Here is a 26,222-nt window from a genome sequence, read left to right as displayed (position 1 = left end):
GCTGTGTCCAAGAGCTCTCTCTTCAATTCCCCTGCCTAGAGGTCGGTCTCGACCTTTTATAGACCGGGACAAGGGTTGGCCAGCAGTGGCTTCCCTGGGAAGGAGCCATAAGGTAGGGATAAAACCAGCGTTTTACCCCGGGTGAGGTCATGCGTACTCGTGGGGCCCGGGGCTGTGAAAGGGAAATGACCTTAGCCATTTTCTATAATCAATTTTGGTGCTTGACGCCCATCACAAATCTTATTGACTAACTAGTTTGCCCAGTTGATCATTTCATAGGTGCATAAAGTTCATATATATCAATTCTAAGTCAACTGTCTGGAATACCGACAGGTGAAGCTTTTTGGAAATTCACTTGTGCGCAGACCGTCCGGGCCCTTGCGACGGACCGTCCGCGACACCAGAGTGACCCTCGGATAGGAACACTACAAAAACAAGCATTTACACTACGGACTGTTTGAAGGAGAAGAGAGCACCGTCCGAGACCAAGCACGGACCGTCCGGCCTCAGGCGTGGATAGTCCAGTCGTTGAAAAACCAGAAATACCCGAAGGTGATGGGTTCGGTAAAATGCATTTTTATAGTCCTCGTGGACCGTCCGAGTGCACGGCCGGACCGTCCGCGACTGCTTTATCTAACATCTGATGACACATTTAATGCACTATAGTCGTTGATATAGCCGTTATTGTTGACCGTTGCGATTTCAGTCATTGATGTGCAGGGGCGGACCGTCCAGACCAGGGGTGCGGACCATCCGCGGTTGGTATAAAAGGAGCAATAGCTAGGGAGTGGTTGGTGGCTATAAATACAACCCAACCACCTCCATTCAAAAGATTCAAGCATTCTACACATACACATTCAATACAAGAGCAAGGAACTCATTCTGTTGGGGACTTGTTCTCAAATGCTAAGAGTTAAGAGCAAGGCAACATAAAAAGTGTTAAATGTTAAAGTCCTTCGTCCTTCAAGACATTATGTCCCTTCGGATATAATGAATTCCGGACAAAGGTTAAGAAGGAAGAGACCTTCGTAAGCTCGATAGATGATAAAGAAGAATGCGTATATGAAATACGAATAATAATACAGATATTATCATCAACTTATTTTTTATTTGCATTATCATATCCATAATAACAAATTATAAATGTACCTTCGGATTGACGGAAAGTAAAGATACAGGCGTGATGCGAAAAGCGAATGCCAAGTCAGCGTGAACAGTACGGGAGTACTGTTCATCTATTTATAGGCACGGGGCGCAGCCCGTGTAGAATTACATTAATGCCCTTTACATTTATCAATAACTCTATAGTAATTCTTCGAGGTCTAATTTGGCTTTTCATCTTTAAGTCGGTTCCCCTTTTCTGTTGTCATGCCGAAGCTTTTCTGCGCATAGCTTCGTGATCATCTTATCCTTCGTCATAATCGCCTTTCGTCCCACTCAAGCTTCGTCCTGACCATACTCTTGTATACCCACAACCCGTTTCCGAAGATACCTGTTCACATATTTCACTTGGAAACATTGTCAAATCATGTTTTTGAGGACCTTCGGAAGCCGAAGGCCCCCAACACATTCCAAGACACATTCAAAGCTTCCGATCCTCTCCAAGTGCCACAATTGAGACAAGTGATCAATAGTAATTATTGACTTGAGATAGTGTGATTCGTGTTTCATTTGTTTCTCTTCTTGCTTGGTTTTTAATCGTTCTTTCTTCACCTTCTTCTTAACTCTCTAGTGACTTGTAAAGCTAGCAAGAGACACCTAAGTGTGTGGTGGTCCTTGTGGGGTCTTAGTGATCCTTGAGATAAAGAAGAAGCAGTCAACCGGTCTAAGTGATTGATTGAGATAGGGAAAGGGTTGAAAAAGACCCAGCCTTTGTGGCCTCCTCAACGGGGAGTTGGTTCATTGGAACTGAACTTCGGGAAACAAATCGTTGTGTTTATTTGTGTTGATCTTCACCTTACGATTTGACCCTTCCTCTCACCTCTCTAAGTTCTCTTGCTAACAATCTTTTGAGTTACCTCCTAAAGTCATCCGCATTGATTGAGCAACTCATAGCAAGAAGAACTCTCTTCTGCACTCCATATTCATTATAATTTGTTTTTAATCGAAACACCAAGTGAAGTTCGTGTTCAAAGTTTATAATTTACAGGTTTTGCCTATTCATCCCCCCTCTAGGTGACTTTCAATTGGTATCAAAGCCCGATACTTCATTAGAGTCTAACAACTCGAAGTGATGTCGGGAGAACAACCAAAAAGGAGTTGATCACCGGGGAAAAGCCCGGATCTTCGGGGAAGAAAAATGAAGGCAAGACTCCGTCAAAGGAGGCCGACGACAAACACAAGGAGGATAAGGCTGAATCCGCTGGCTCCATCAAATCACACAAGAAGGGCGACAAGAAGAAAAAGAAAATGCAGAAGGTGGTCTACTGGTCTATTACGAGACCGACTCATCCACACCCTCAACCTCCGACGCCGAGTCAACATCTTCAAAGCACCAAGAGGGTAAGAAGTATAGTAAGATACTTCTTCGCTATCCTCGCATTCCTAAATGTGCTCCTTTACTTTCCGTTCCCTTAGACAAACCACCATACTTTGATGGTGAAGATTATTCTGTGGAGTGAAAAAATGAGGTACCATCTAACCTCACTCCATGAAAGCATTTGGGATATTGTTGAGTTTGGAGCGCAGGCATCACAAGTGGGCGATGAGGACTACGACTCCGATGAGGCCACCCAAGTGAGGCATTCAACTCCCAAGCCACCTCCATACTCCTTGCTTCCTTATGTAGAGAAGAGTACAACAAAGTGCAAGGGTTGAAAAATGCCAAGGAAGTTTGGGACGTCCTCAAGACGGCGCACGAAGGAGAAGAAGTTACCAAGATCACCAAGCGGGAAACAATCGAAGGAGAACTCGGTCGGTTCGTCCTCAACAAAGGAGAAGAGCCACAAGTCATGTACAATCGGCTCAATACAATGGTGAACCAAGCCCGCAACCTTGGGAGCACCAAGTGGGATGACCATGAAATGGTCAAGGTTATTCTAAGATCTCTTGTTTTTCGTAATCCCACTCAAGTGCAATTAATTTGTGAGAATCCTATGTATAAGCAAATGTCTCCCGAGGAGGTGATTGGCAAGTTTGTGAGCTTTGAACTTATGGTCAAAGACTCCAACCACATTGCCAACTTGGAGCAAGGTGTCACTTCCACACCCAAAGTACAACCCATTGCATTCAAGACAATGGATGAAAAGGAGGAGCCCATGCCAACCACAAGGCTCCCAATTGATGCCTCCAAGTTTGACAACGATGAGATGGCTCTTATCATTAAGAGCTTCAAGCAAATCCTCAAACAAAGGAAGGGACAAGAATACAAACACCACTCCAAGAGGGTTTGCTACCGATGTGGTAAGTCCGGTCACTATATTGCTAAATGTCTATATGCAAGTGAAAGTGACAGGGACGACGACAAGAAAGGGAAAAAGAAGATGGAGAAGAAGAAGTACTACAACAAGAAGAAGGGTGACGAGGCGCACATAGGAAGGGAGTGGGACTCCGACGAGAGCTCCACTGACTCCTCCTCCGACGAGGACGCCGCCAACATCGCCATCAACAAAGGTCTTCTCTTCCCCAACGTTGGCCACAAGTGTCTCATGGCCAAGAAAATCAAAAAGAAGGTATATTCTAGAGATACTCTCAAATATACTACTTCTGATGATGAGAGTAGCTCTAGTGAAAAGAATGATGATTTGTCTTCTCCTAACATCTTGGAATGCCAAGAATATCTACTCGTTAAGGAGAACAAAAAAATTGTTAAGCTAAAAATGCTTTTGCTCTTGAAGTTGAAAAATGCAAAGTCGTGACTGAAGAGCTAAAAACAAGCAATGATTTAATTTCTTGTCTCAAAACTGAAAAAGCTAGTTTAATTGCCAAGATTGAGGAATTAAATGCTTGTCATGTCCTGACATCTACCATTGAGCATGTTACTATTTGCACTAGATGTAGAGATGTTGATGTAAATGCTATGAATGATCACCTTGCTATGATTAAAGAACAAAATGATCACATAGCTAAATTGAATGCAAAATTGCCAAGCATGAGCTTGAAAATGAAAATTTTAAATTTGCTCATAGTATGCTTTACAATGGGAGACACCCTGTCATTAAGGATGGAATTGGCTTCCAACCTAGGAGCCAAAACAACATCAAACTTAATGCCCATAGAAACAAGATTTTCAACTTTGTTAAGGGCAAGGCTCGCATGGTGCAAGATAGAGAAGGTTATATTTTATATCCTGAAAACTATCCTGAGCATAAGAGTAGAAGAATTCATGCTAAGAAATATCTTCCTGTTACTCATCATGCTTATATTTACAGTAATGAGGCTTCTAGTTCTAGGCATACAACTCATATTAAGATGCCTAAGAAAAAGATTGTTTATGCATCAAATGAACATAGCATTTCATTTAAGACCTTTGATGCATCCTTTGTTCTTACTAACAAATCCGACAAAGTAGTTGCCAAATATGTTGGGGGCAAGCACAAGAGACCAAAGACTTGTGTTTGGGTATCCAAGGTGCTTGTTTCTAATGTGAAAGGACCCAAGACCGTTTGGGTACTTAGGGACAAGGCCTAAAATTTTGTTGTAGGTTTATGCATCCGGCGGAACAAGTTGGATAATCGACAGTGGGTGCACAAACCACATGACAGGGGAGAAAAGAATGTTCTCCTCATATGAGAAAAATGATGATCCCCAAAGAGCAATCACATTCGGGGATGGAAATCAAGATTTGGTCAAAGGATTGGGTAAAATTGCTATATATCCTGATCATTCCATCTCTAATGTATTTCTTGAAGAATCTTTAGGTTAGAACTTGCTTTCTATATCTCAATTATGCAAAATGGGCTACAACTGTTTATTTACTAATGTTGATGTTACCGTCTTTAGAAGAAATGATGATTCACTAGCTTTTAAGGGAGTGTTAGATGGTTAGCTATATTTAGTTGATTTCACTGATAATAATGATGAACTAGCCACTTGCCTAATTGCTAAGACTAATATGGGTTGGCTCTCGCATCACCGACTTGCTCATGTTGGGATGAAGAATCTTCACAGACATCTAAAGGGGGAACACATTTTAGGACTAACCAATGTTCATTTTGCGAAAAACAAAATTTATAGTGCATGTCAAGCAGGGATGCAGGTTGGAACTCATCATCCACACAAGAACATCATGATGACCGAGAGACCACTTGAGCTACTCCACATGGATTTATTCGGCCCGATCGCTTATATAAGCATCGACGGGAGTAAGTATTGTCTTGTAATTGTGGATGATTATTCTCGCTTCACTTGGGTATTCTTTTTGCAGGAAAAAAACACAAACCCAAGAAACCTTAAATAAATTCTTGAGACGGGCTCAAAATGAGTTCGAATTGAGAATTAAAAAGATTAGAAGTGATAATGGAACAGAGTTCAAGAACTCTCAAATTGAAGGATTTCTTGAGGAGGAGGGCATCAAGCATGAGTTCTCTTCTCCCTACACACCTCAACAAAACAATGTTGTAGAGAGAAAGAATAGAACTAATATGGATATGGCGAGGACCATGCTTGAGGAATACAAGTCATCGGATCGGTCTTGGGCGGAGGCAATTAACATTGCTTGCTACTCCATCAACCGACTCTACCTTCACCGAATCCTCAAGAAGACATCATATGAACTCCTCACGGGTAAAAACCCAATGTTTCTTATTTTAGAGTTTTTGGGAGCAAGTTCTTTATTCTTGTTAAGAGAGGTAGAAATTCAAAATTTGCTCCTTATAAGTCTTTTTACTTGGTTATGACTCAAACACAAGGGCATATAGAGTCTTCAACAAGTCCGCTGGACTAGTTGAAGTTTCTTATGACATTATGTTTGATGATACTAATGACTTTCAAGTAGAGCAAGTTTATTGATGAGTTAGATGATGAAGAGGCTCCATGCATCGCGCTAAGGAACATGTCCATTGGAGATGTGTGTCCATAAGAACCCGAAGAGCCTTCATAAGCACAAGATCAACCATCATACTCCATACAAGCATCTCCACCAACTCAAGATGAAGAACTAGATCAAGAAGAAGAAGATCAAGTTTAAGACAATGAGCCACCTCAAGAAGAAGGCATCGATCAAGGGGGAGATGAAATTGATCAAGAAAAGGAGGATGAACAAGAGATTCAAGATCAAAGACCATCTCACCCAAGAGTCCACCAAGCAATTCAACGAGATCACCCCGTCAACTCCATACTTGGTGACATTCAAAAAAGGGTAACCACTCGATCTTGAGTTGCTCATTTTTGTGAACATTACTCTTTTGTATCTTATATTGAGCCATACAATATAGAGGATGCACTTAGAGATCCAGACTGGGTGGTGGCAATGCAAGAGTAACTCAAAAACTTCACAAGGAATGAGGTATGACATTTAGTTCCACGTCCTAACCAAAATGTTGTAGGTACCAAGTTGTCACACCCGGTTTTGGAAGGCAAACCGAATGCGAACCATGTACGTGCCAGGATCAGAAACTCACGTACACAGTGATTACATAATTGGACATCGTCACACAATGCTCGAAATAAATAGCGGAAAGGTACTTGATTACATCAAGATGTCCAAGACATCCACAGAGTCTATTACATAACCATTGTTCAACATAATTATCAAAGTGCGGAATTACGAAACGTAGATGCTAAGACTACACAGGCAGCTGACTTGGGGTTTGCCACTAAAGTAAACTAAAACTCGTTGTATTCCTGGAACTCCTCGAAGTCATCCATGTTGCCAGCATCACCTCCTGAGCATTGGGTACACTGGGGACAACCTGGGATGGGGGTGGTGTGTAAAGCAAGGGTGAGTACACATCAACGTACTCAGCAAATGTCCCATTTGGCTAAAGTGGACTAGCTATATATGGAGTTGAGGTTAAGCAGTTACTTTTAGGTTGGTCAAGCATTTATTATTAGTAGTAGAGCCAAGTTTTAGTAATAAACCCAGTTATTACCTAGAAGTACCTCCTCAAAAGAGGAAATACCAGAGATCAGATTTTATAACATCATTGTTAATCATCAACATAATAGTATCCAAAGTTCTTCTAATCAAAGATGATCCCAAGGATTCTCTTAACCCTGAGCTTGGCTGATATACCAGTTTTTAACACTCTGCAGAGGTTGTACACTTTACCCACAAGTCGTGACCCCTTTCCAGCCTGGGTTGTACAGACCCGATCTTCACTACCAAGGTGAATGGTTAGGGATACACTATGTAGCCTTTACAAAGACTCCCCTAGTGCATAGCTGCTTGTTAGGTTTCGTCAGTCGTACAAACGCATTACACCTCCCCAAGGTGGGTGACTAACAAAACCAAATCGAAAGAACCTCTGCACCTCAACCTTAGCAGAGCGAGCACTACGCCCCGACCCCCATTGACGGCCATCCGGCAAAGCCAACTACACCCCCAGGTTCATCTAATTAATCAGCTAAGGGCGTCCCATTCCACCCTCATGGTTGTACTGTTATCCCGGGTGGTCACTCCACGAACAGGTCCTTACGGAGAGGTACTCAGGAAAAACGCCTGAGCCCCCTAAGGTATCACAAGATCATCCACAATATCAGGATAACAATATCGTATCATAAATGTTCACATCATTTTCATTGATTAAGTTAAGGCAATAGCAAAATGCTAACCATGATAACTCAAAAGGTAAGCAAGGATAAGTGAATACAGACTAGTCAATCCTTAGGTTTCATAAAGTAATGCGGGACAGTGAATTATAAAGTATGTAGGACATAATAGGTCAGAGGACACTTGCCTTCACCAGGTTGCTGCTCAGGGAGGTCTCCAACAACACACTCAGGAACCTCGGACTGCTCGTTGTCTAAATAAAGCGAGCATGCATTCAATACATTTGGAAAGTATAAATGAACATCACACCAAACATGTACAAACATTGGAACACATCTTAAAAAGACATAATACTACATAAGGGATAATGAATTCAAAGTATAACATAAACTATGACATACATTAACTTTATTTGAAAATAGATTATTATTTTCCTAAGTGTTATTTACAAGTACATAATCATAGATCAATTTATTTTATTGTGACCTATAATTTAGAACAGAGATGAACTCATGCAATACCTATCATTAATTTCACAAGCTTAAACAGGTTTAAATCTCTAAGGTTCTCCTTTATTTATTTATTAAATAAATAAAACATACACCTACATTAGTTCATATTCAATCCTAAAAATTAGAGTGTGCAGACAGTAAGTGAAACCATTTTATTTAAACAGAGAATAATTGTATGAACATTTTTCAATTTGAATCACTAAATTTGGAGTTCATATGCAAAAGTTATGAAATAAACAAGTTTGGGAATTCAAAATATGATATTAGGGCCAATTCTGTGAATATTTAAAAGTGTAGGGCTAAATCTGCAAGATTACAGGGGCCTGCGCGCGAAAACCAGGGACGGCGAGTTGATTTCCAATAAACCGAGGGTCTCTTTAAGAAAACTACCGCGCGAAGGGGTATCGGGTGAATCTAACCGTCGGATCTAAAACCAACGGCTGAGATTAGATCTGCGGCCGAGGGCGCGCGCGCGTGCGAGCGGGCGAGTGCTGACAGGCGGGCCAGGGAGTGTTAGCGACCGAGGGGGACAGCGCGCTGACCGAGCGGGCCCAGCGCCAAAGGGTTTGGGCGCTGACAGGCGGGCCAAGGAGTCAGGGCGCGCGTGCGCGAAGCGGTACCCGCGGTCCGGGTCATTCGATCTGAATCGGACGGAGGGGACCAGACCGAGGGGGTTGAATGGCTGCGGGCGCTGCTGCTCCTCTCCGCGGCGGTGAGGTCGCCGGAGTTGAGGCAGGCGTGAGCTAGGGGGGTTCCGGCGTCGCCGGAGTTGGGCAGAGAGGAAGAGGGCGCCACGGCGAACTCAATGGCGGGGAAGGGGCCATGAATCCACGGGCAGAGAGGGGAGAACGGCGGTGAGAAAGCCTCGGGCGGGCCGGAGTAACTCTGGTGAGCCATTCCGACCACGGGGAGGGGACTTAAGGCGCGCTAAGGCCTAGGCTAGCTTCAACAGAGGCAGGGGTGACACAGGGACCTACTCCGGTGAACTAAACCAGGCTAAATCGGCCAGCCACCGCGCGAGCACGATGGACCGCCGCGGCCGAGCACCGGCGATGCCAAAATTGGCCAAGCACAGAGCGAAACTAGGGAAATTGAGCACGGGCAAAGGTGTCTCACCTCGAGGTGGAGCTTAGGGAGGCGTGAGTGAAATGAGGCGAGGGGTGTGCGCGGGGCACTAGCGGGGCTCTAAGAAGGAAGCTGGGCGCGTGGATGGGCGTCGTGGCCGAGAAATCCGACGACGTGCGCGAGTGCGCACGCGCCGGTCCACGGCGAGCGTGGAGGGGGTGGAACTGACAGGACAGGCCCACGATGTAGAGAGAGAAGAAAGGGGTGCGTGGGGGCAACGGCTCGGCGACTGGCGATCTGGGCCCGCGAGATAGAGAGAAAGAGGGAGCGCGCGGGCGAAGGAAACTAGCGCCGACAGATCGGCCCCACTGGGCAGAGAGCGAGAGAGGGAGGGCGCACGCGAGGGAGAATTGCCGCTGACAGGCAGGGTTCGCCTGTCATGCAGCGCGGGCGCGCGGCCTGGCTGGGCTTAGTGGGCCGACTGGGCTACTTTCCCTTTTTCTTTTTCTCTGGATTTACTAATTCCTTTTCTATTTCTTTTTCTATAGGGTTTTCAAATCCAAATTCAAACTAGGTTTCAAATTCAAATAAATTCAAACTTGTGCAACACCTCAAAGAATATTTTAAGCTCAACATGATGCAACATGTCATGACCCATACAATTTTGGTAAAAATAAATAAATAATTAACCTCCACTAGTTTAAGCTATTTCTAACCAAAAGGAAAAAGAATCTAGAGAGAGAGAAAGCCTAGAGTGAGAAAAAGAAGAGTAACACATGATTTTGGGTGATAATTAGAAAGAAATTTTATACCCCCAAAATCAGGGTGTTACACAAGTGGGTATTCCACAACAAACAAGATGAACATGGTGTGGTGACTAGGAACAAAGCTCGACTTGTTGCCAAGGGGTTTTCACAAGTTGAAGGTTTGGATTTCGATGAAACCTATGCACCCGTGGCTAGGCTTGAGTCAATTCGAATATCACTTGCCTATGCTACTTACCATGGTTTTAAGTTATATCAAATAGATGTGAAAAGTGCCTTCCTCAATGGTCCTATCAAGGAAGAGGTGTATGTTGAGCAACCTACCGGCTTTGAAGATAGTGAGTATCCTTCACATGTCTATAAGCTCTCAAAGGCGCTTTATGGGCTCAAACAAGCCCCAAGAGCATGATATGAATGTCTGAGAGACTTTCTTATTACTAATGGTTTTAAAGTAGGAAAAGCTGACCCTACTCTCTTTACTAAAACAATTGACAAAGACTTGTTTCTATGCCAAATTTATGTTGATGATATTATTTTTGGGTCTACTAACAAGTCATCTTGTGAAGAGTTTAGTAGAATTATGATATAGAAATTTGAGATGCCCATGATGGGGGAGTTGAAGTATTTCCTTGGATTTCAAATCAAGAAACTCCAAGAAGGCACCTTCATTTGCTAAACAAAGTACATTCAAGATATTCTCAAGAAGTTTGGAATGAAGAATGCCAAGCCCGTCAAGACTCCTATGGGAACAAATGGACATCTCGACCTCGACACTGAAGGTAAATCTGTAGATCAAAAGGTATACCGGTCGATGATAGGATCTTTACTCTACTTATGTGCTTCACGACCGGATATTATGCTTTCAGTATGCATGTGTGTACGATTCCCAGCCGACCCTAAGGAAATCCACCTAAGGGCCGTGAAAAGAATCATGAGATATTTAATTTATACTCCTAAGTTTGGGTATGGTACCCCAAGGGACCTACCTTTGATCTAATCGGGTATTCTGATGTTGATTATGTCGGATGTACGATTGATAGAAAAAGTATATCAGGGACTTGTCAGCTTTTGGGAAGACCCCTGGTGTCTTGGGCTTCAAAGAAACAAAATTCGGTAGCTCTATCCACCGTTGAAGCTGAGTATATTGCTGCAGGACATTATTTTGCACAATTACTCTGAATGAGGCAAACTCTTAGGGACTATGGTTACAAATTAAGTAAAGTCCCTCCCCTATGTGACAATAAGAGTGCAATTTGCATGGCGGACAATCCTGTTGAACACAGTCGCACAAAGTATATAGACATCTGGTATCACTTCCTGAGAGATCACCAACAAAGGGGAGATATTGCAATTGCTTATGTCAGCACCCACAACCAGTTAGCCGATATCTTCACCAAGCCTTTAGATGAAAGACTTTTAGCAAGCTTAGAAATGAACTAAATGTCTTAGATTCTCAGAACTTTGATTGAAATCTTGCACACATTGCTCATTTTATATCTTGATCATGGCATGTCTCATTCATTTGGTACAAAAGCATATTTATTATTCTTCTTGTGCCAAAGCTAAGACTAATGTGCTTCCAAGAGTATTTCTATACTTAGTCTTATATTGAAAGGGAAATGGAGTTGTAGGCAAAGGCAAGGCTTGCACTACATTTTTGACAGTATTGTATACCCTTTGTCCTACTCATGTATTTACATTCATATCTTGTTAAAGGCCTCTAGATTTCTTTGTTTTTTGGAGCTTAATGCCAAAGAGGGAGAAATTAATAGGCCAAAGCAAAAGGACCGCACCACCACCCTGTTTTTTGAAAACTTTTTCCAAATTGGAACTATTGTATTTGCAAAAACCCTCTTGACAACTAAGGGAAGAAATCTTTTAGGGGGAGCTTCTATTTAGCCAAAGGAAAAGCATCTGAAAAAGGGGGAGAATCTTTCAAAACTTGAAAATGACTTTAGAAATTATATTCTTATACCATTGGCTAATCACAAAAGAATTTGAAAAGATGTTTCTGAGAGATTTGCAAAAACGAGCTAAGTGGTGCAAATGTGGTCCAAAATTATTAACTATATCAAAACATTCATATATACTTAGAATTGCTTTCATTTCAAAGTAACTTATGCACATCTGTCAAAAAGCAAACTAGCTACATTTCCCACTTTATATTTGCTTTGATTTGTGTTGGCATCAATCACCATAAAGGGGGATATTGAAAGGGAAATGGCCTTAGTCATTTTCTATAATCGATTTTGGTGCTTGACGTCCATCACAAATCTTATAGACTAACTAGTTTGCCTAGTTGACCATTTCCTAGGTGCATAACGTTCATCTATATCAATTCTAGGTCGACTGTCCGGAATACCGATAGGAGAAGATTTTTGGAAATCCACCTGTGCGCGGACCGTCCGGGCCCTTCCGGCGGACTGTCTGCGACACTAGAGTGACCCTCAGATAGGAACACTACAACAACAAGCATTTACACTACGGACTATCCGAAGGAGAAGAGAGCACCGTCCGGGACCAAGCATGGACCGTCCGGGCATAGGCACGAACGGTCTGGTCATTGAAAAACCAGAAATACCCGAAGGTGACGTGTTTGGTAAAATGCATTTTTAGCGTCCTCGCGGACCGTCCGGGGTGCACAACTGGACCATTGAAAGGGAAATAGGCTTACACCTTTTCCTATATGAATTTTAGTGGTTGAATTGCCCAACGTAAATTAATTGGACTAACTAGTTTACTCTAGTTTATGAGTTCTACAGGTGCCAAAGGTTCAACACAAACCAATAAAAGTCCAAGAAAGGATTCAAATAAAAAGAGCAAAAGACAACCCAAAGGCAGCCCTGGTCTGGCGCACCGGACTGTCTCGTGTGCCACCGGACAGTGTCTGGTGCACCACCGGACTGTGTCCGATGCACCAGGGAACCCAACTCCAAACTTGCCACCTTCGGGAATTCGGGGAGGCCGCTCCGCTGAAGCGTCCCGATCCTTTGGGACTCAAATGTGATACAATTACTAGTCCCAGGAGGCTAGTAAACACATTCCTTACTTCAAATAGTACAGAGTTTAGATAAATTTATTACAGTACCGGGGTACAAGCTCGAGAGAGCCAAATAGAGAAGCGTAGTAGGAAAATACACTAGCCCAAGCCACAGGCAGAACTGGGTGCAGACACAGCCCCCTTTAATCAAGCATAGCAGAAAAGAAGTCCTCGGCTGCTGAAAAACATAAATAAATCTGGGTGAATACACTAGGTATTCCGCAAGCCCACCCCGCTCCCGTAGAGAGAAAGAGACCTATGATATACATGCTCATTTTGGTGGAGTTGTAGTCACTCATCATTTTCTTAGAGAGAGGCAGTTGCTTGAAGGTTTTTCCCATGATATTATAAGTAACCAAAAACTCAACCACCACTGAGCTTCCCGCTCCAGTGGCTTTGTTTCTTCTTCAAAACCCTTTTTAAACACCCCTTTTTCCTTGTTAAGAAATTTAGAGAAAAAGGTCTAATTGCCATACCATACCAGACCCATCCATACCAGTGGACACGGACTATTCGAATAGATTTCAACTCTGCGCAGAGGGGTACACTTTACCCACTAGCCCGGTTTCTGCGATCTCACCGTCGCGAGACCCGAATGCCGGATCTCTTTCCTTACTCGTGCATCCTAACCTTAACGGTTATCCGGAAGGAGTCAGGCCACCACCATGCCCAAACCGGACAAAACTTTCCCCCTCCTTATCCTCCCGGTGCTCCCCAGCCTTCTTAACCCTGGGGTCGGACCACACGAGTTCGGATTGAGTGACTGCCCACACAGTCTCGAGTGGTTGTACGACAAAGGAGTACAGGTAGTGAGATTGACAAATCGGTCCTTATATGAGGGGACAATCCTTCTGCTCACGCCTAAACCAGCTGAGCCAACACCTTAGGCCCTCCCCTAAACCAGGGAGTCCCTGATCATCCCACTCCCAGGGTGATGAGGGTGAGCACCCTTCATCGCAAAACTTTTCAAGAAGAGACTTTATTAGGGGAAACACTTTGCCCTTCTTTCCAAACCACATTTCGTACCCAGAAAGTATATGATAATGCGGGCCATCTCTCACTCACAATGCAATATTTCCCCGTGATTCCCGGCCTAGGTAGTAGTAGAGAGAATAGGTAATTTATGCATCAAGGGAAGGATGGACTTGCCTTCGTCGAAGCTTTCCTGGCACAGAAGTCCTACTTCCGGAAGTTCGGGCTCTGGTCCCTCTTCCGGGGCTACAGGTTCCGGATCAACGATCCCCGCTTCTTCTAGGAAAACAGGCAATAAAACAATACATCAACAGGGATTTACAAATTATAGTGTGTCATTTTCTAACATCAATGTTGTATGAGATCTTTAGAAATTATTTGGATAATTTTTGGTGCATAAAATATTGAAGAATACTAATTAAATGGAAAAAGGGGGTGAAAAAGAAAAGGAGAAGGGATTTCCCCTTATCTGGGCTGGGGGCAAGAATTCTGGCCCACCCCGGGCGCGAGCGCGCGCGCGGAGGCGCTTTCGGCCCAGCGGCGGCCCACGAGCGGGGAAACGGCGCGGCCGTGGGAGGGGGAAACGGCGTTGCGCAGGGCCCGCTTGCCAGCGAGAGGGGGGGGAGAAGGAACGGCGTTACGGTTGACGGGGGGGGGTGAACCGGCCGTCCGCGGGGAGGACCGGCCGCCGGTGAGCTCGGCGGCGGTTCGCCGCCGGTGGCCCGGTTCTAGGACAATGCGCAAGTGTCTTAGCACGGGGAGGGGATGGCGGACCTAGAGGTGGGCTTAATTTGGCCAGAGGAGGTCGGGAGGGGGCTGCCCGCGGGGAGGTGGCGGAGCTTCGCGGCGGGGTTGCCGTCGGTGAGCTCCGGGCGAGCCGTCGAGGTGGGGGAGGGGTGTATTGTGTTCGCGGCAAGGTGAGGAAGCTGCTAGGCTAACTCAATTGCTTGCTGGGCTAACCGAGAGGGAGAGAGAAGAGGGGGGATGGACTCACCGGAGAGGGGGAAGACGGCGGCGCTTCGCGGCTTGGGCTCGGGCGAGGGGAGGAGGGTGGTGGTCGAGGCTGGTGCGAGGAAGAAGGGGCTCGGGGCGAGCTTTTTATAGGCGCGCGGGGGCGAGGGGAGCGGTGGAGCTCCCTGACTCCGGCGAGCTTCCCGGTGCCGCCATTAATGGCGCACAGCGCCGCCGAGGGGACGCTACGGCGGGGCAGTACTGGCGAGGACGCTGGTCAAGGGGAGGAGGACGGAGCGGTGCCAAACTTCCCTGTGCGGCGAGGAGACGGCGATGAAGAGACGGCGGTGAAGGACGGCGGTGAAGGGACGGCGGGCGTCGTATGCGGGGAGGATGACGAAGCGGCTGACCGGTGGGACCGGTCTGCCAGTGGAAGCGAGCGCGTAAGAGAGAGCGGCTGGCAGGTGGGGCTGGCTTGTCAGTGAGAGGGCGGCGGAGTGTAGAGCGGGCTGGCGCGCGCGCGGAGGCGGGCCGGGAGTGGGCCGAGAGGAGGAGTGCGGGCGCGGAAGGGGGGGAGGAGCCGCGGGTTTGGGCCGAGAGTCGGCCCAGCAGGGGGAGGAGGAGGCTTTTCTCTTTTTCTTTTTACTCTCTAATTCCTATTTCTCTTTTTACATCTTTTTCTTTTGAACAAATAATTTAATAGATAATCTAGGTGCTGAAAAATAAAATCTAAGTGAGGTGCTCATATTCAAACAATGTGTATGCATATGTTGGAAAGAATCTAAGGGAGTTTTGGGATAGATAATAAGAAGGGGGGGTTGGATTAGGGTTTCAAACCTGGGTTAGAAATTGGGATGCTACAAACCTACCCCACTTAAAGGAATCTCGCCCTCGAGATTCAGACGGGGCTTGAGAAAAGGTGAGGGTATTCCTTCCTCAGAGAGTCCTCACTTTCCCAGGTGGCTTCCTCTTCCCCATCTCTGCTCCACTGAACCTTACAGAGCTTCACTTCTGAATTGCGGGTCCTTCTGACTGCTGAGTCGAGAATCTTCACTGGCTTTTCCCGGTACTGGAGATCTTTTTGAATCTGAATTGCTTCTGCCTCGATACGGGTTTCTGGTACTTTTAGACATTTGCGGAGTTGAGACACATGGAACACATTGTGAATATCTGACATGGATTCTGGTAGCTCAAGACGGTATGCCACAGGTCCTATTCGGGAAATGACAGGGTAAGGACCGACGAAACGGGGTGCTAGCTTTCCTTTCATTTGGAACCTTTTGACACCACGCATCGGGGAAACCTTGAGATAAACAAAATCTCCTACCTCAAATCTGAGCTCCCTTCGCCTATTGTCCGCGTAACTCTTCTGTCGACTCTGAGCTTCTAGTAACCTTCTGCGGATCAAGGCAACTTTTTCTTCGGCTTCTTTAACAAAGTCGGGTCCTTCTAATGTTCTTTCCCCTACATTGGACCACATTAGGGGAGTCTGGCATTTTTTTCCATACAGTGCTTCGAATGGTGACATTTTGATGCTGGCCTGATGGCTGTTGTTGTATGAGAACTCGGCGTATGGTAAACTAGACTCCCAATCTCTGTCGAAGGCTAAAACGCAGGCTCTGAGTAAATCTTCAAGGACCTTGTTGACTCTTTCCGTTTGACCATCTGACTGGGGGTGATAAGCAGTGCTGAAATCCAGCTTGGTGCCCAATGCTTGCTGAAGGCCCTTCCAAAATTTTGAAGTGAACTGCGTTCCTCTATCTGATACTATCTTCCGTGGAATGCCATGCAGCCTGACTATCTCCTTAAGGTATAATCGGGCGAGGGCTGCTCCTCCAAAAGTGGTCTTTACTGGAATGAAATGGGCCACCTTGGTGAGACGGTCGATGATTACCCATATGGAGTCATTTCCTCTTTGTGATCTGGGCAGTCCGGTGACGAAATCCATGCCTATTTCTTCCCACTTCCATTCGGGTATTGGGAGGGGTTGAAGCAGGCCTGCAGGCTTCTGGTGTTCGGTCTTTGTTCGCTGGCAGGTGTCACATCGGGCCACATACTGTGCTATCTCCCTTTTCATCCCTTTCCACCAATACCTGGTCTTAAGGTCTAAGTACATCTTGGTGGTCCCTGGGTGGATAGAGTAAGCTGAGTTGTGGGCCTCATCGAGCAGGGTCTCTCGTGTTTCTCCCACTGGCACGCACAGGCGATCCTTGAACCAGAGGGCTCCTTGATTATCTGTCCTGAGGTCCGGGAGTTGCTCCTTTCGTGCTCTTTCCATTAGCTTGGTTGTTTCTGCGTCCAGGCGTTGGGCCTTGCATATGAGGTCTTCTAGATTTGGCTTGACTTCCAGGCTACCGTTGTCTCCCAGACATGCATTTAGCTGAGCTGATTCTTTCTTCCAATCTTCCAAAAAGTTTGCTCCTTTAACCCCGAAGGGTTTTCTGCTGAGGGCATCTGCTACCACGTTGGCCTTTCCGGGGTGGTAGTGGATTTCGAGGTCATAGTCTTTGATCAATTCGAGCCACCTTCTTTGACGGAGGTTGAGGTCCGGCTGCGTGAAGATGTACTTTAGACTCTTGTGATCAGTGAAGATGTGGCATTTGTTCCCAATCAGATAATGCCTCCAAATTTTTAGGGCGTGCACTATGGCTGCCAATTCCAGGTCGTGGGTAGGATAGTTCTGTTCGTGCGGCTTGAGCAAACGGGATGCATAAGCAATGACTTTCTCATTTTGCATTAAGACACACCCTAAGCCTTGCTTGGAAGCATCACAAAAGATGACGAAATCCTGGTGTATGTCTGATAGGGTCAGGACTGGTGCAGTTGTAAGTTTCTCCTTGATGATTTGGAAACTTTCTTCACATTTGGGAGTCCATACAAACTTATTGTCCTTTTTGAGAAGTTCCGTCATGGGCTTTGCTATGCTGGAGAATCCCTTGATGAAGCGGCGATAATACCCTGCCATTCCCAGAAAGCTTCGAACTTCACTGACGTTGGATGGTTGCTTCCAATTTGAAACAGCTTCTACCTTAGATGGGTCCACTTCTATTCCTTCAGCAGTCAAGATATGCCCTAGGAAGGCTATCTTTTCCAACTAGAACTCACATTTGCTGAGCTTAGCATAAAGTTGATGTGCTCTGAGTCTTCCGAGGACGGTTCGAAGGTGCTGCTCATGGTCCTTGCGACTCTTGGAATAGATGAGGATGTCGTCGATAAAAACCACGACAAACTTATCCAATTCTTCCATAAATACCTTATTCATGAGGTTCATGAAAAAGGCGGGTGCGTTGGTAAGTCCAAAAGGCATTACTGTGAATTCATATTGCCCGTATCTGGTGACGAATGCAGTTTTCTGAATGTCTGCTTCCTTAATCCTGAGTTGGTGATATCCTGACCTGAGATCTATCTTGGAGAAGTACTTGGCTCCTTGCAGTTGGTCGAATAGATCATCGATCCGGGGAAGAGGGTACTTATTCTTGATTGTAACCTCGTTCAAGGACCGATAATCAATACACATCCTCATACTCCCATCCTTTTTGGTAACGAAAAGAACGGGTGCTCCCCAGGGAGACGAACTGGGACGGATGTACCCTTTCTGTTGTAGTTCTGAAATCTGAAGCTTCAATTCTGCCAACTCAGTGGGGGCCATGCGGTATGGTCTCTTTGCGATGGGTGCGGTGCCGGGAATGAGATCTATATAGAACTCTACTTCTCTTTCTGGTGGCATCCCGGGTAACTCTTCTGGGAATACATCTTCAAACTCCTTGATTACAGACATGCTTTCTACTGCCAGATTAAATATCATTGGATCATTTGCGGGCGGTTGGGCTTGACAGGAAACTGCCTTTCCTTGGTGATCTATGAGAAGAATAGTCTTGCTTGCGCAGCTGATAACACCCTTGTGCCTAGCTAGCCAATCCATTCCTAGAATTACATCAATTCCTTGGGATGGCAAGATGGTTAAGTCTGCCAGGAACACTACCCCACTTAAAAGAATTCTGACTTGGGAACACCTGAGTTTGCACAGGAGGTCTGATCCCGGGGTTCGGGTGACCAAGGGGATAGCTAGAGGTGTAGAGGGTATGCCATGCTTTTCCACAAACTTAGCGGCTATAAATGAATGGGATGCTCCTGAATCAAAAAGCACAGAAGCGGGAGTAAATTCGACTAGGAACTCACCGAGCACTACTCCCGGGGCTTGCTGGGCTTCCTGAGCGTCGACGTGGTTGACCCGGGCCCTGCCCTGGTACTGAGCCCTGCTCTGCTGGCTGCTGGAAGGAAACGCCTTGGGGGTGGGTGCTGATGGAACCTTGGGGCCATTCACCGAGTTGGAGTAGGTTGGTCCTGGTGCCTTCAACTGGGGGCAGTTGTTCTTGAAGTGATTAGGGTCCCCGCAGTGCCAACAGGCATTTGCTGGCGGCTGGTTGCTTGCAACGGAGGGTGCCTGATGGGAGCTCTGACTCTGCTGACTGAAGCGTGATGGAGAGGGTCCAGATTGTTTATGAAAGCTTGGACCCCTGGGTGGGAGCCCAAAGGGTCGAGCTCTCTGGTGACGTTCTTGCTGTTGTGCTCGGAGGACCTGGAACTTTCTTTTGATGTGCCCTTTTTCTTCCTCTTTTGCTCTCTCCACTTGAATAGCTTTGTTGGAAAGGTGAGAGAAGCTGTGGAAGTCCTGGCTGGCGAGGATGGTCTTAAGCTCGGGTCTTAACCCTCTCAGAAAACGAGCCATCCTTCTGGCCTCGGTGCTGACATCCTCGGGCGCGTAGCGGGCCAACTCGGTGAACTTGTGCACATATTCACTGACTGTTCTTCCGCCTTGGGTTAGCTCCCGGAACTCATCCTCCTTGAGTTGCACTATCCCCTGGGGTACGTGGTGCTCACGGAAGGCTGCTTCAAATTCTGCCCATGTAGCGTCTCTGATGGCCTCACTGAAAGTATCCCACCATGCTAAAGCCATTCCTGAAAGTTGATGAGCTGCCAGCTGAATACGTTGATTCTCAGGACAAGCGATGGCGTCCAACTTTCTCTTGATTGTGCGAAGCCAGTCATCTGCATCGAGGGGATTGCTGGACCCCGCGAACGTGGGCGGCTTCAGTCTCAGGAATTCTCCCATCCTGTCCTGGGGCCTTCCACCGCCTGGGCGCTGGTTTTCCAGGCTTCGAGTGAGGACTTCTATGAGTCTGGTTTGATTGGCCAGAATTTGGGCTAGGTCTAGTGGTAGTTCTGGAGGTGCGGGGAGGTGGGTCTCACCCCCTTCTCCGCCAGCCTCTCCCTCAGCTCCTAGGGGAAGTCTTGCTCCAATCCCGGAGGCGGTAGGCGTGGTTCTATCCGAAGCCATCTGCCATGGGAAGAGAGTCACTATTATGCACATGCCATTTTTTTTAACTAGTTATTTTATTCATTACATCAAGCCATTACATTACATAGCATACCACTACCACAAGCTCGTCACACACGAGTGCCACCTAGGGTACCCCTGAACTCTTTCTCTAAAGTGTCCCCAAATTCCTTGAGAAGGTCATCAAGGCTGGCCAGGGACATGTCCTCGGCGTCGGACTGGTTTCTGGGAGGGTTTTCTTCCTGCTGCTCAGTCTGACATCCTTGGCTTTTGGTCTTCTTGCGGGTTTTCCTTGCGGGGGCGAGCTTCTTCAGTACCTTGTCGTAGTCCATTTTGAGGGTGCGGTAGGCTTCACGGGTGTTGGTCTCTTCGCCTTCAGCTAACGAGAGGCTCTCTTGGAGGGACGCTTTTTCTTCTGACAGTTCCCTGACTTTCTGTTCCAGGCTTTCCACCTGGGAGGTTAGGGAGGTGCAGTGGAGGGCGAGGTCATCATATTGGTTATCAAGGGTATGAAGATATCCAGCCATGTAGACAATGGTGGGATCATTCTCAATAGGATCTCCTCCTGATAGGGCCTGAAGTCTTTTCCTCCAGGTGGGGGTATTCTTGTTGCTGGGTGGAAAGTAGCGAAGGGGGGTTTCAATGATTACTTTGTTGTAGTTCTGGCACAGCTGTCGGAGGGCTTTTCGGGCGACATTTTGGCAAGCATCTAGGAAATGGACTCCGGTAAAAGTGACTTGGAAGGAACGTTGGTTGGGATAGCTTTGGCTTTCCCCCAGGTAGACTGCCATAGAGCATCTTATCATTCCGCCCTCGAAATGTTCCGTCCAGACGTATTCCGGCTTCTTGCGGATTCCCATGCGGAGCGCACAACTTCGCAAGAGGCGGGGGAACCCTTCCACTTCTGAGCAGTAGGATGACTTAATGGCCAGAGAGTCTTCCATCTGGAATAGGAAAAGAAGGGTCTTGTTAAAACCGGGGAAGGGAAGGAAAAACTTTTCCTGAGGTAAGGGGTATTTTCTTTCTAAGGTAAGTTTTAGGGTCAGGGCTGCGACCTACGGCCAGTCCTATGGGCTCTGATACCACCTGAAGCGTCCCGATCCTTTGGGACTCAAATGTGATACAATTACTAGTCCCAGGAGGCTAGTAAACACATTCCTTACTTCAAATAGTACAGAGTTTAGATAAATTTATTACAGTACCGGGGTACAAGCTCGAGAGAGCCAAATAGAGAAGCGTAGTAGGAAAATACACTAGCCCAAGCCACAGGCAGAACTGGGTGCAGACACAGCCCCCTTTAATCAAGCATAGCAGAAAAGAAGTCCTCGGCTGCTGAAAAACATAAATAAATCTGGGTGAATACACTAGGTATTCCGCAAGCCCACCCCGCTCCCGTAGAGAGAAAGAGACCTATGATATACATGCTCATTTTGGTGGAGTTGTAGTCACTCATCATTTTCTTAGAGAGAGGCAGTTGCTTGAAGGTTTTTCCCATGATATTATAAGTAACCAAAAACTCAACCACCACTGAGCTTCCCGCTCCAGTGGCTTTGTTTCTTCTTCAAAACCCTTTTTAAACACCCCTTTTTCCTTGTTAAGAAATTTAGAGAAAAAGGTCTAATTGCCATACCGTACCAGACCCATCCATACCAGTGGACACGGACTATTCGAATAGATTTCAACTCTGCGCAGAGGGGTACACTTTACCCACTAGCCCGGTTTCTGCGATCTCACCGTCGCGAGACCCGAATGCCGGATCTCTTTCCTTACTCGTGCATCCTAACCTTAACGGTTATCCGGAAGGAGTCAGGCCACCACCATGCCCAAACCGGACAAAACTTTCCCCCTCCTTATCCTCCCGGTGCTCCCCAGCCTTCTTAACCCTGGGGTCGGACCACACGAGTTCGGATTGAGTGACTGCCCACACAGTCTCGAGTGGTTGTACGACAAAGGAGTACAGGTAGTGAGATTGACAAACCGGTCCTTATATGAGGGGACAATCCTTCTGCTCACGCCTAAACCAGCTGAGCCAACACCTTAGGCCCTCCCCTAAACCAGGGAGTCCCTGATCATCCCACTCCCAGGGTGATGAGGGTGAGCACCCTTCATCGCAAAACTTTTCAAGAAGAGACTTTATTAGGGGAAACACTTTGCCCTTCTTTCCAAACCACATTTCGTACCCAGAAAGTATATGATAATGCGGGCCATCTCTCACTCACAATGCAATATTTCCCCGTGATTCCCGGCCTAGGTAGTAGTAGAGAGAATAGGTAATTTATGCATCAAGGGAAGGATGGACTTGCCTTCGTCGAAGCTTTCCTGGCACAGAAGTCCTACTTCCGGAAGTTCGGGCTCTGGTCCCTCTTCCGGGGCTACAGGTTCCGGATCAACGATCCCCGCTTCTTCTAGGAAAACAGGCAATAAAACAATACATCAACAGGGATTTACAAATTATAGTGTGTCATTTTCTAACATCAATGTTGTATGAGATCTTTAGAAATTATTTGGATAATTTTTGGTGCATAAAATATTGAAGAATACTAATTAAATGGAAAAAGGGGGTGAAAAAGAAAAGGAGAAGGGATTTCCCCTTATCTGGGCTGGGGGCAAGAATTCTGGCCCACCCCGGGCGCGAGCGCGCGCGCGGAGGCGCTTTCGGCCCAGCGGCGGCCCACGAGCGGGGAAACAGCACGGCCGTGGGAGGGGGAAACGGCGTTGCGCAGGGCCCGCTTGCCAGCGAGAGGGGGGGAGAAGGAACGGCGTTACGGTTGACGGGGGGGGTGAACCGGCCGTCCGCGGGGAGGACCGGCCGCCGGTGAGCTCGGCGGCGGTTCGCCGCCGGTGGCCCGGTTCTAGGACAATGCGCAGGTGTCTTAGCACGGGGAGGGGATGGCGGACCTAGAGGTGGGCTTAATTTGGCCAGAGGAGGTCGGGAGGGGGCTGCCCGCAGGGAGGTGGCGGAGCTTCGCGGCGGGGTTGCCGTCGGTGAGCTCCGGGCGAGCCGTCGAGGTGGGGGAGGGGTGTATTGTGTTCGCGGCAAGGTGAGGAAGCTGCTAGGCTAACTCAATTGCTTGCTGGGCTAACCGAGAGGGAGAGAGAAGAGGGGGGATGGACTCACCGGAGAGGGGGAAGACGGCGGCGCTTCGCGGCTTGGGCTCGGGCGAGGGGAGGAGGGTGGTGGTCGAGGCTGGTGCGAGGAAGAAGGGGCTCGGGGCGAGCTTTTTATAGGCGCGCGGGGGCGAGGGGAGCGGTGGAGCTCCCTGACTCCGGCGAGCTTCCCGGTGCCGCCATTAATGGCGCACAGCGCCGCCGAGGGGACGCTACGGCGGGGCAGTACTGGCGAGGACGCTGGTCAAGGGGAGGAGGACGGAGCGGTGCCAAACTTCCCTGTGCGGCGAGGAGACGGCGATGAAGAGACGGCGGTGAAGGACGGCGGTGAAGGGACGGCGGGCGTCGTATGCGGGGAGGATGACGAAGCGGCTGACCGGTGGGACCGGTCTGCCAGTGGAAGCGAGCGCGTAAGAGAGAGCGGCTGGCAGGTGGGGCTGGCTTGTCAGTGAGAGGGCGGCGGAGTGTAGAGCGGGCTGGCGCGCGCGCGGAGGCGGGCCGGGAGTGGGCCGAGAGGAGGAGTGCGGGTGCGGAAGGGGGGGAGGAGCCGCGGGTTTGGGCCGAGAGTCGGCCCAGCAGGGGGAGGAGGAGGCTTTTCTCTTTTTCTTTTTACTCTCTAATTCCTATTTCTCTTTTTACATCTTTTTCTTTTGAACAAATAATTTAATAGATAATCTAGGTGCTGAAAAATAAAATCTAAGTGAGGTGCTCATATTCAAACAATGTGTATGCATATGTTGGAAAGAATCTAAGGGAGTTTTGGGATAGATAATAAGAAGGGGGGGGTTGGATTAGGGTTTCAAACCTGGGTTAGAAATTGGGATGCTACATCCGCTATAATTCATCGGACTGTCCGGTGTAGCACTGGACTGTCCGGTGTGCCAAGCGGAGCAACAGTCGTCCGCGCCAATGGTCATCTGCAACGCTACAGTGAAACGCTACAGTGCGCGACTGCGCATGCAGAAGTTAGAGCAGGCGCAGAAGGCGCACCGGACAGTGAACAGGACCTGTCCGGTGCACCACCAGACTGTTTGGTGGCCCCGTTGTCAGAAGCTCCAACGGTCGGAACCCAACGGCCTGATGACGTGGCTGGCGCACCGGACAGTGTCCGGTGGCGCACCGGACTATCCGGTGTGCCATACGACAGAAGCCCTCACCAACAGTTCTTTTGGTGGTTGGGGCTATAAATACCCCCCCAACCACCACACTTCAATGCATCCAAGTTTTCAGCCATCAAACCTCATACAAGAGCTCTAGACTTCATTCCAAGACACAAACAAAGAGATCAAATCCTCTCCCAAGTCCAAAGATCATTCCAATCAAATAGTGACTAGTGAGAGAGACAATTGTGTTCATTTGAGTTCTTGCGCTTGGATTGCTTTTCTTCTTCCTTCTTTATTGTTTCCAACTCAATTGTAACCAAGGCAAGAGACACCAATTGTGTGGTGGTCCTTGTGGGGACTTAGTGTCCCGTTTGATTGAGAAGAGAAGCTCACTCGGTCTAAGTGACCGTTTGAAAGATGGAAAGGGTTGAAAGAGACCCGGTCTTTGTGACCACCTCAACGGGGAGTAGGTTTGCAAGAACCAAACCTCGGTAAAACAAATCACCGTGTCATCCGCTCTTATTCGCTTGTGATTTGTTTTCGCCCTCTCTTTCGGACTCGTTTATATTTTCGACGCTAACCCCGACTTGTAGTTGTGCTTAAACTTTATAAAATTCAGATTTGCCTATTCACCCCCCCTCTAGGCGACTTTCAATTGGTATCAAAGCCCGGTACTTCATTAGAGCCTAACCGCTCGAAGTGATGTCAGGAGCATCCGCCATGAGGGAGATCGGGACCGGCGACAAGTCCGCAAGCTCGGTGAGAACACACTCAAGGGAGTCTGCCCACAAGCACAAGGAGGAATCCTCTTCCTCCATCAAGTCCCAACGAAAGGGTGACAAGAAGAAGAAGATGAAGAAGGTGGTCTACTACGAGACCGACTCTTCGTCACCCTCCACCTCTGGCTCAGAATCGGCATCCGCCACTTCTAAATGCCATGAGCGCAAGAAGTATAGTAAGATGCCCCTTCGCTATCCTCGTATTTCAAAACACACTCCATTACTTTCCGTCCCATTAGGCAAACCACCTATGTTTGATGGTGAAGATTATTCTATGTGGAGTGATAAAATGAGGCATCACCTAACCTCACTCCACAAAAGCATATGGGATATTGTTGAGTATGGAGCGCAGGTACCAAAGAAGGGGGACAAGGATTATGATTCGGAGGAGGTCAAACAAATCCAACACTTCAACTCCCAAGCCACTACTATACTCCTCGCCTCTATAAGTCGAGAGGAGTATAATAAGGTGCAAGGGTTGAAGAGTGCCAAAGAGATTTGGGACGTGCTCAAGACCGCGCACGAAGGAGATGAGGTGACCAAGATCACCAAGCGGGAAACGATCGAGGGGGAGCTCGGTCGATTCATGCTTCACCAAGGGGAGGAGCCACAAGTGATGTACAACCGGCTCAAGACCTTGGTGAACCAAGTGCGCAACCTCGGGAGCACCAAATGGGATGACCATGAGATGGTCAAGGTTATTCTTAGATCACTCATTTTTCTTAACCCTACACAAGTTCAATTAATTTGTGGTGATCCAAGGTACAAACTAATGTCTCCCGAGGAAGTGATAGGAAAATTTGTGAGCTTTGAATTGATAATCAAAGGCTCCAAGAAAATCATCGAGCAAGGCGCCACCTCAACACCCGAGGTGCAACCTGTCACATTCAAGGCGACGAAAGAAGAAAAGAAGGACTCTACACCAAGTAGGATCCCCAT

Source organism: Zea mays, chromosome 4, assembly GCF_902167145.1.
Source record: "Zea mays cultivar B73 chromosome 4, Zm-B73-REFERENCE-NAM-5.0, whole genome shotgun sequence".
Taxonomy (NCBI): domain Eukaryota; kingdom Viridiplantae; phylum Streptophyta; class Magnoliopsida; order Poales; family Poaceae; genus Zea; species Zea mays.
The sequence above is the reverse complement of the archived record's forward strand: the minus strand, read 5'-3'. Positions refer to the sequence as shown.